Here is a 9,946-nt window from a genome sequence, read left to right as displayed (position 1 = left end):
TCGCCTAAGGCTGAAAAGTGGCTTATGTGAAAAATGAGCGTTTCAGAGCGAGAGCAGCCTGTTTTTGCACTAAGCTGCATTTCACTGAAAAAAGGTCTTTCAAACAGGTTTACTAGCCTGAACTGGTTGAATTTGGATCTTCTTCATGGCAAAGGAGTTTTTACCTGGAATTTCATTCATTAAAGGTGAAAAGTGGCTTATGTCAAAAATGAGCGTTTCAGAGCGATTGGAGGCTGTTTTAGCGCTGAAAAGTGGCTTATGTGAAAAATGAGCGTTTCAGAGCGAGAGCAGCCTGTTTTTGCACTAAGCTGCATTTCACTGAAAAAAGGTCTTTCAAACAGGTTTACTAGCCTGAACTGGTTGAATTTGGATCTTCTTCATGGCAAAGGAGTTTTTACCTGGAATTTCATTCATTAAAGGTGAAAAGTGGCTTATGTGAAAAATGAGCGTTTCAGAGCGAGAGCAGCCTGTTTTTGCACTAAGCTGCATTTCACTGAAAAAAGGTCTTTCAAACAGGTTTACTAGCCTGAACTGGTTGAATTTGGATCTTCTTCATGGCAAATGAGTTTTTACCTGGAATTTAATTCATTAAGGCTGAAAAGTGGGTTATGTCAAAAATGAGCGTTTCAGAGCGATTGGAGGCTGTTTTAGCGCTGAAAAGTGGCTTATGTGAAAAATGAGCGTTTCAGAGCGATTGGAGGCTGTTTTAGCACTGTACAGTCGCCTAAGGCTGAAAAGTGGCTTATGTGAAAAATGAGCGTTTCAGAGCGAGAGCAGCCTGTTTTTGCACTAAGCTGCATTTCACTGAAAAAAGGTCTTTCAAACAGGTTTACTAGCCTGAACTGGTTGAATTTGGATCTTCTTCATGGCAAAGGAGTTTTTACCTGGAATTTCATTCATTAAAGGTGAAAAGTGGATTATGTCAAAAATGAGCGTTTCAGAGCGATTGGAGGCTGTTTTAGCACTGTACAGTCGCCTAAGGCTGAAAAGTGGCTTATGTGAAAAATGAGCGTTTCAGAGCGAGAGCAGCCTGTTTTTGCACTAAGCTGCATTTCACTGAAAAAAGGTCTTTCAAACAGGTTTACTAGCCTGAACTGGTTGAATTTGGATCTTCTTCATGGCAAAGGAGTTTTTACCTGGAATTTCATTCATTAAAGGTGAAAAGTGGCTTATGTCAAAAATGAGCGTTTCAGAGCGATTGGAGGCTGTTTTAGCGCTGAAAAGTGGCTTATGTGAAAAATGAGCGTTTCAGAGCGAGAGCAGCCTGTTTTTGCACTAAGCTGCATTTCACTGAAAAAAGGTCTTTCAAACAGGTTTACTAGCCTGAACTGGTTGAATTTGGATCTTCTTCATGGCAAAGGAGTTTTTACCTGGAATTTCATTCATTAAAGGTGAAAAGTGGATTATGTCAAAAATGAGCGTTTCAGAGCGATTGGAGGCTGTTTTAGCACTGTACAGTCGCCTAAGGCTGAAAAGTGGCTTATGTGAAAAATGAGCGTTTCAGAGCGAGAGCAGCCTGTTTTTGCACTAAGCTGCATTTCACTGAAAAAAGGTCTTTCAAACAGGTTTACTAGCCTGAACTGGTTGAATTTGGATCTTCTTCATGGCAAAGGAGTTTTTACCTGGAATTTCATTCATTAAAGGTGAAAAGTGGATTATGTCAAAAATGAGCGTTTCAGAGCGATTGGAGGCTGTTTTAGCACTGTACAGTCGCCTAAGGCTGAAAAGTGGCTTATGTGAAAAATGAGCGTTTCAGAGCGAGAGCAGCCTGTTTTTGCACTAAGCTGCATTTCACTGAAAAAAGGTCTTTCAAACAGGTTTACTAGCCTGAACTGGTTGAATTTGGATCTTCTTCATGGCAAAGGAGTTTTTACCTGGAATTTCATTCATTAAAGGTGAAAAGTGGCTTATGTCAAAAATGAGCGTTTCAGAGCGATTGGAGGCTGTTTTAGCGCTGAAAAGTGGCTTATGTGAAAAATGAGCGTTTCAGAGCGAGAGCAGCCTGTTTTGCACTAAGCTGCATTTCACTGAAAAAAGGTCTTTCAAACAGGTTTACTAGCCTGAACTGGTTGAATTTGGATCTTCTTCATGGCAAAGGAGTTTTTACCTGGAATTTCATTCATTAAAGGTGAAAAGTGGATTATGTCAAAAATGAGCGTTTCAGAGCGATTGGAGGCTGTTTTAGCACTGTACAGTCGCCTAAGGCTGAAAAGTGGCTTATGTGAAAAATGAGCGTTTCAGAGCGAGAGCAGCCTGTTTTTGCACTAAGCTGCATTTCACTGAAAAAAGGTCTTTCAAACAGGTTTACTAGCCTGAACTGGTTGAATTTGGATCTTCTTCATGGCAAAGGAGTTTTTACCTGGAATTTCATTCATTAAAGGTGAAAAGTGGCTTATGTCAAAAATGAGCGTTTCAGAGCGATTGGAGGCTGTTTTAGCGCTGAAAAGTGGCTTATGTGAAAAATGAGCGTTTCAGAGCGAGAGCAGCCTGTTTTTGCACTAAGCTGCATTTCACTGAAAAAAGGTCTTTCAAACAGGTTTACTAGCCTGAACTGGTTGAATTTGGATCTTCTTCATGGCAAATGAGTTTTTACCTGGAATTTAATTCATTAAGGCTGAAAAGTGGGTTATGTCAAAAATGAGCGTTTCAGAGCGATTGGAGGCTGTTTTAGCGCTGAAAAGTGGCTTATGTGAAAAATGAGCGTTTCAGAGCGATTGGAGGCTGTTTTAGCACTGTACAGTCGCCTAAGGCTGAAAAGTGGCTTATGTGAAAAATGAGCGTTTCAGAGCGAGAGCAGCCTGTTTTTGCACTAAGCTGCATTTCACTGAAAAAAGGTCTTTCAAACAGGTTTACTAGCCTGAACTGGTTGAATTTGGATCTTCTTCATGGCAAATGAGTTTTTACCTGGAATTTAATTCATTAAGGCTGAAAAGTGGGTTATGTCAAAAATGAGCGTTTCAGAGCGATTGGAGGCTGTTTTAGCGCTGAAAAGTGGCTTATGTGAAAAATGAGCGTTTCAGAGCGAGAGCAGCCTGTTTTTGCACTAAGCTGCATTTCACTGAAAAAAGGTCTTTCAAACAGGTTTACTAGCCTGAACTGGTTGAATTTGGATCTTCTTCATGGCAAAGGGGTTTTTACCTGGAATTTCATTCATTAAAGGTGAAAAGTGGATTATGTCAAAAATGAGCGTTTCAGAGCGATTGGAGGCTGTTTTAGCACTGTACAGTCGCCTAAGGCTGAAAAGTGGCTTATGTGAAAAATGAGCGTTTCAGAGCGAGAGCAGCCTGTTTTTGCACTAAGCTGCATTTCACTGAAAAAAGGTCTTTCAAACAGGTTTACTAGCCTGAACTGGTTGAATTTGGATCTTCTTCATGGCAAAGGAGTTTTTACCTGGAATTTCATTCATTAAAGGTGAAAAGTGGCTTATGTCAAAAATGAGCGTTTCAGAGCGATTGGAGGCTGTTTTAGCACTGTACAGTCGCCTAAGGCTGAAAAGTGGCTTATGTGAAAAATGAGCGTTTCAGAGCGAGAGCAGCCTGTTTTTGCACTAAGCTGCATTTCACTGAAAAAAGGTCTTTCAAACAGGTTTACTAGCCTGAACTGGTTGAATTTGGATCTTCTTCATGGCAAAGGAGTTTTTACCTGGAATTTCATTCATTAAAGGTGAAAAGTGGCTTATGTCAAAAATGAGCGTTTCAGAGCGATTGGAGGCTGTTTTAGCGCTGAAAAGTGGCTTATGTGAAAAATGAGCGTTTCAGAGCGAGAGCAGCCTGTTTTTGCACTAAGCTGCATTTCACTGAAAAAAGGTCTTTCAAACAGGTTTACTAGCCTGAACTGGTTGAATTTGGATCTTATTCATGGCAAAGGAGTTTTTACCTGGAATTTCATTCATTAAAGGTGAAAAGTGGCTTATGTCAAAAATGAGCGTTTCAGAGCGATTGGAGGCTGTTTTAGCGCTGAAAAGTGGCTTATGTGAAAAATGAGCGTTTCAGAGCGAGAGCAGCCTGTTTTTGCACTAAGCTGCATTTCACTGAAAAAAGGTCTTTCAAACAGGTTTACTAGCCTGAACTGGTTGAATTTGGATCTTCTTCATGGCAAAGGAGTTTTTACCTGGAATTTCATTCATTAAAGGTGAAAAGTGGATTATGTCAAAAATGAGCGTTTCAGAGCGATTGGAGGCTGTTTTAGCACTGTACAGTCGCCTAAGGCTGAAAAGTGGCTTATGTGAAAAATGAGCGTTTCAGAGCGAGAGCAGCCTGTTTTTGCACTAAGCTGCATTTCACTGAAAAAAGGTCTTTCAAACAGGTTTACTAGCCTGAACTGGTTGAATTTGGATCTTCTTCATGGCAAAGGAGTTTTTACCTGGAATTTCATTCATTAAAGGTGAAAAGTGGATTATGTCAAAAATGAGCGTTTCAGAGCGATTGGAGGCTGTTTTAGCACTGTACAGTCGCCTAAGGCTGAAAAGTGGCTTATGTGAAAAATGAGCGTTTCAGAGCGAGAGCAGCCTGTTTTTGCACTAAGCTGCATTTCACTGAAAAAAGGTCTTTCAAACAGGTTTACTAGCCTGAACTGGTTGAATTTGGATCTTCTTCATGGCAAAGTGGTTTTTACCTGGAATTTCATTCATTAAAGGTGAAAAGTGGATTATGTCAAAAATGAGCGTTTCAGAGCGATTGGAGGCTGTTTTAGCACTGTACAGTCGCCTAAGGCTGAAAAGTGGCTTATGTGAAAAATGAGCGTTTCAGAGCGAGAGCAGCCTGTTTTTGCACTAAGCTGCATTTCACTGAAAAAAGGTCTTTCAAACAGGTTTACTAGCCTGAACTGGTTGAATTTGGATCTTCTTCATGGCAAAGGAGTTTTTACCTGGAATTTCATTCATTAAAGGTGAAAAGTGGCTTATGTCAAAAATGAGCGTTTCAGAGCGATTGGAGGCTGTTTTAGCGCTGAAAAGTGGCTTATGTGAAAAATGAGCGTTTCAGAGCGAGAGCAGCCTGTTTTTGCACTAAGCTGCATTTCACTGAAAAAAGGTCTTTCAAACAGGTTTACTAGCCTGAACTGGTTGAATTTGGATCTTCTTCATGGCAAAGGAGTTTTTACCTGGAATTTCATTCATTAAAGGTGAAAAGTGGCTTATGTCAAAAATGAGCGTTTCAGAGCGATTGGAGGCTGTTTTAGCGCTGAAAAGTGGCTTATGTGAAAAATGAGCGTTTCAGAGCGAGAGCAGCCTGTTTTTGCACTAAGCTGCATTTCACTGAAAAAAGGTCTTTCAAACAGGTTTACTAGCCTGAACTGGTTGAATTTGGATCTTCTTCATGGCAAATGAGTTTTTACCTGGAATTTAATTCATTAAGGCTGAAAAGTGGGTTATGTCAAAAATGAGCGTTTCAGAGCGATTGGAGGCTGTTTTAGCGCTGAAAAGTGGCTTATGTGAAAAATGAGCGTTTCAGAGCGATTGGAGGCTGTTTTAGCGCTGAAAAGTGGCTTATGTGAAAAATGAGCGTTTCAGAGCGAGAGCAGCCTGTTTTTGCACTAAGCTGCATTTCACTGAAAAAAGGTCTTTCAAACAGGTTTACTAGCCTGAACTGGTTGAATTTGGATCTTCTTCATGGCAAATGAGTTTTTACCTGGAATTTAATTCATTAAGGCTGAAAAGTGGGTTATGTCAAAAATGAGCGTTTCAGAGCGATTGGAGGCTGTTTTAGCGCTGAAAAGTGGCTTATGTGAAAAATGAGCGTTTCAGAGCGATTGGAGGCTGTTTTAGCACTGTACAGTCGCCTAAGGCTCAAAAGTGGCTTATGTGAAAAATGAGCGTTTCAGAGCGAGAGCAGCCTGTTTTTGCACTAAGCTGCATTTCACTGAAAAAAGGTCTTTCAAACAGGTTTACTAGCCTGAACTGGTTGAATTTGGATCTTCTTCATGGCAAAGGAGTTTTTACCTGGAATTTCATTCATTAAAGGTGAAAAGTGGCTTATGTCAAAAATGAGCGTTTCAGAGCGATTGGAGGCTGTTTTAGCGCTGAAAAGTGGCTTATGTGAAAAATGAGCGTTTCAGAGCGAGAGCAGCCTGTTTTTGCACTAAGCTGCATTTCACTGAAAAAAGGTCTTTCAAACAGGTTTACTAGCCTGAACTGGTTGAATTTGGATCTTCTTCATGGCAAATGAGTTTTTACCTGGAATTTAATTCATTAAGGCTGAAAAGTGGGTTATGTCAAAAATGAGCGTTTCAGAGCGATTGGAGGCTGTTTTAGCGCTGAAAAGTGGCTTATGTGAAAAATGAGCGTTTCAGAGCGAGAGCAGCCTGTTTTTGCACTAAGCTGCATTTCACTGAAAAAAGGTCTTTCAAACAGGTTTACTAGCCTGAACTGGTTGAATTTGGATCTTCTTCATGGCAAAGGGGTTTTTACCTGGAATTTCATTCATTAAAGGTGAAAAGTGGATTATGTCAAAAATGAGCGTTTCAGAGCGATTGGAGGCTGTTTTAGCACTGTACAGTCGCCTAAGGCTGAAAAGTGGCTTATGTGAAAAATGAGCGTTTCAGAGCGAGAGCAGCCTGTTTTTGCACTAAGCTGCATTTCACTGAAAAAAGGTCTTTCAAACAGGTTTACTAGCCTGAACTGGTTGAATTTGGATCTTCTTCATGGCAAAGGAGTTTTTACCTGGAATTTCATTCATTAAAGGTGAAAAGTGGCTTATGTCAAAAATGAGCGTTTCAGAGCGATTGGAGGCTGTTTTAGCACTGTACAGTCGCCTAAGGCTGAAAAGTGGCTTATGTGAAAAATGAGCGTTTCAGAGCGAGAGCAGCCTGTTTTTGCACTAAGCTGCATTTCACTGAAAAAAGGTCTTTCAAACAGGTTTACTAGCCTGAACTGGTTGAATTTGGATCTTCTTCATGGCAAAGGAGTTTTTACCTGGAATTTCATTCATTAAAGGTGAAAAGTGGCTTATGTCAAAAATGAGCGTTTCAGAGCGATTGGAGGCTGTTTTAGCGCTGAAAAGTGGCTTATGTGAAAAATGAGCGTTTCAGAGCGAGAGCAGCCTGTTTTTGCACTAAGCTGCATTTCACTGAAAAAAGGTCTTTCAAACAGGTTTACTAGCCTGAACTGGTTGAATTTGGATCTTCTTCATGGCAAAGGAGTTTTTACCTGGAATTTCATTCATTAAAGGTGAAAAGTGGATTATGTCAAAAATGAGCGTTTCAGAGCGATTGGAGGCTGTTTTAGCACTGTACAGTCGCCTAAGGCTGAAAAGTGGCTTATGTGAAAAATGAGCGTTTCAGAGCGAGAGCAGCCTGTTTTTGCACTAAGCTGCATTTCACTGAAAAAAGGTCTTTCAAACAGGTTTACTAGCCTGAACTGGTTGAATTTGGATCTTCTTCATGGCAAAGGAGTTTTTACCTGGAATTTCATTCATTAAAGGTGAAAAGTGGATTATGTCAAAAATGAGCGTTTCAGAGCGATTGGAGGCTGTTTTAGCACTGTACAGTCGCCTAAGGCTGAAAAGTGGCTTATGTGAAAAATGAGCGTTTCAGAGCGAGAGCAGCCTGTTTTTGCACTAAGCTGCATTTCACTGAAAAAAGGTCTTTCAAACAGGTTTACTAGCCTGAACTGGTTGAATTTGGATCTTCTTCATGGCAAAGGAGTTTTTACCTGGAATTTCATTCATTAAAGGTGAAAAGTGGCTTATGTCAAAAATGAGCGTTTCAGAGCGATTGGAGGCTGTTTTAGCGCTGAAAAGTGGCTTATGTGAAAATGAGCGTTTCAGAGCGAGAGCAGCCTGTTTTTGCACTAAGCTGCATTTCACTGAAAAAAGGTCTTTCAAACAGGTTTACTAGCCTGAACTGGTTGAATTTGGATCTTCTTCATGGCAAAGGAGTTTTTACCTGGAATTTCATTCATTAAAGGTGAAAAGTGGCTTATGTGAAAAATGAGCGTTTCAGAGCGAGAGCAGCCTGTTTTTGCACTAAGCTGCATTTCACTGAAAAAAGGTCTTTCAAACAGGTTTACTAGCCTGAACTGGTTGAATTTGGATCTTCTTCATGGCAAATGAGTTTTTACCTGGAATTTAATTCATTAAGGCTGAAAAGTGGGTTATGTCAAAAATGAGCGTTTCAGAGCGATTGGAGGCTGTTTTAGCGCTGAAAAGTGGCTTATGTGAAAATGAGCGTTTCAGAGCGATTGGAGGCTGTTTTAGCACTGTACAGTCGCCTAAGGCTGAAAAGTGGCTTATGTGAAAAATGAGCGTTTCAGAGCGAGAGCAGCCTGTTTTTGCACTAAGCTGCATTTCACTGAAAAAAGGTCTTTCAAACAGGTTTACTAGCCTGAACTGGTTGAATTTGGATCTTCTTCATGGCAAAGGAGTTTTTACCTGGAATTTCATTCATTAAAGGTGAAAAGTGGATTATGTCAAAAATGAGCGTTTCAGAGCGATTGGAGGCTGTTTTAGCACTGTACAGTCGCCTAAGGCTGAAAAGTGGCTTATGTGAAAAATGAGCGTTTCAGAGCGAGAGCAGCCTGTTTTTGCACTAAGCTGCATTTCACTGAAAAAAGGTCTTTCAAACAGGTTTACTAGCCTGAACTGGTTGAATTTGGATCTTCTTCATGGCAAAGGAGTTTTTACCTGGAATTTCATTCATTAAAGGTGAAAAGTGGCTTATGTCAAAAATGAGCGTTTCAGAGCGATTGGAGGCTGTTTTAGCGCTGAAAAGTGGCTTATGTGAAAAATGAGCGTTTCAGAGCGAGAGCAGCCTGTTTTTGCACTAAGCTGCATTTCACTGAAAAAAGGTCTTTCAAACAGGTTTACTAGCCTGAACTGGTTGAATTTGGATCTTCTTCATGGCAAAGGAGTTTTTACCTGGAATTTCATTCATTAAAGGTGAAAAGTGGATTATGTCAAAAATGAGCGTTTCAGAGCGATTGGAGGCTGTTTTAGCACTGTACAGTCGCCTAAGGCTGAAAAGTGGCTTATGTGAAAAATGAGCGTTTCAGAGCGAGAGCAGCCTGTTTTTGCACTAAGCTGCATTTCACTGAAAAAAGGTCTTTCAAACAGGTTTACTAGCCTGAACTGGTTGAATTTGGATCTTCTTCATGGCAAAGGAGTTTTTACCTGGAATTTCATTCATTAAAGGTGAAAAGTGGATTATGTCAAAAATGAGCGTTTCAGAGCGATTGGAGGCTGTTTTAGCACTGTACAGTCGCCTAAGGCTGAAAAGTGGCTTATGTGAAAAATGAGCGTTTCAGAGCGAGAGCAGCCTGTTTTTGCACTAAGCTGCATTTCACTGAAAAAAGGTCTTTCAAACAGGTTTACTAGCCTGAACTGGTTGAATTTGGATCTTCTTCATGGCAAAGGAGTTTTTACCTGGAATTTCATTCATTAAAGGTGAAAAGTGGCTTATGTCAAAAATGAGCGTTTCAGAGCGATTGGAGGCTGTTTTAGTATCGCTGAAAAGTGGCTTATGTGAAAAATGAGCGTTTCAGAGCGAGAGCAGCCTGTTTTTGCACTAAGCTGCATTTCACTGAAAAAAGGTCTTTCAAACAGGTTTACTAGCCTGAACTGGTTGAATTTGGATCTTCTTCATGGCAAAGGAGTTTTTACCTGGAATTTCATTCATTAAAGGTGAAAAGTGGATTATGTCAAAAATGAGCGTTTCAGAGCGATTGGAGGCTGTTTTAGCACTGTACAGTCGCCTAAGGCTGAAAAGTGGCTTATGTGAAAAATGAGCGTTTCAGAGCGAGAGCAGCCTTTTTTGCACTAAGCTGCATTTCACTGAAAAAAGGTCTTTCAAACAGGTTTACTAGCCTGAACTGGTTGAATTTGGATCTTCTTCATGGCAAAGGAGTTTTTACCTGGAATTTCATTCATTAAAGGTGAAAAGTGGCTTATGTCAAAAATGAGCGTTTCAGAGCGATTGGAGGCTGTTTTAGCGCTGAAAAGTGGCTTATGTGAAA

Source organism: Pagrus pagrus, assembly GCF_965226575.1.
Source record: "Pagrus pagrus genome assembly, contig: HAP1_SCAFFOLD_73, whole genome shotgun sequence".
NCBI lineage: Eukaryota > Metazoa > Chordata > Actinopteri > Spariformes > Sparidae > Pagrus > Pagrus pagrus.
This window is presented reverse-complemented; position numbering follows the sequence as displayed.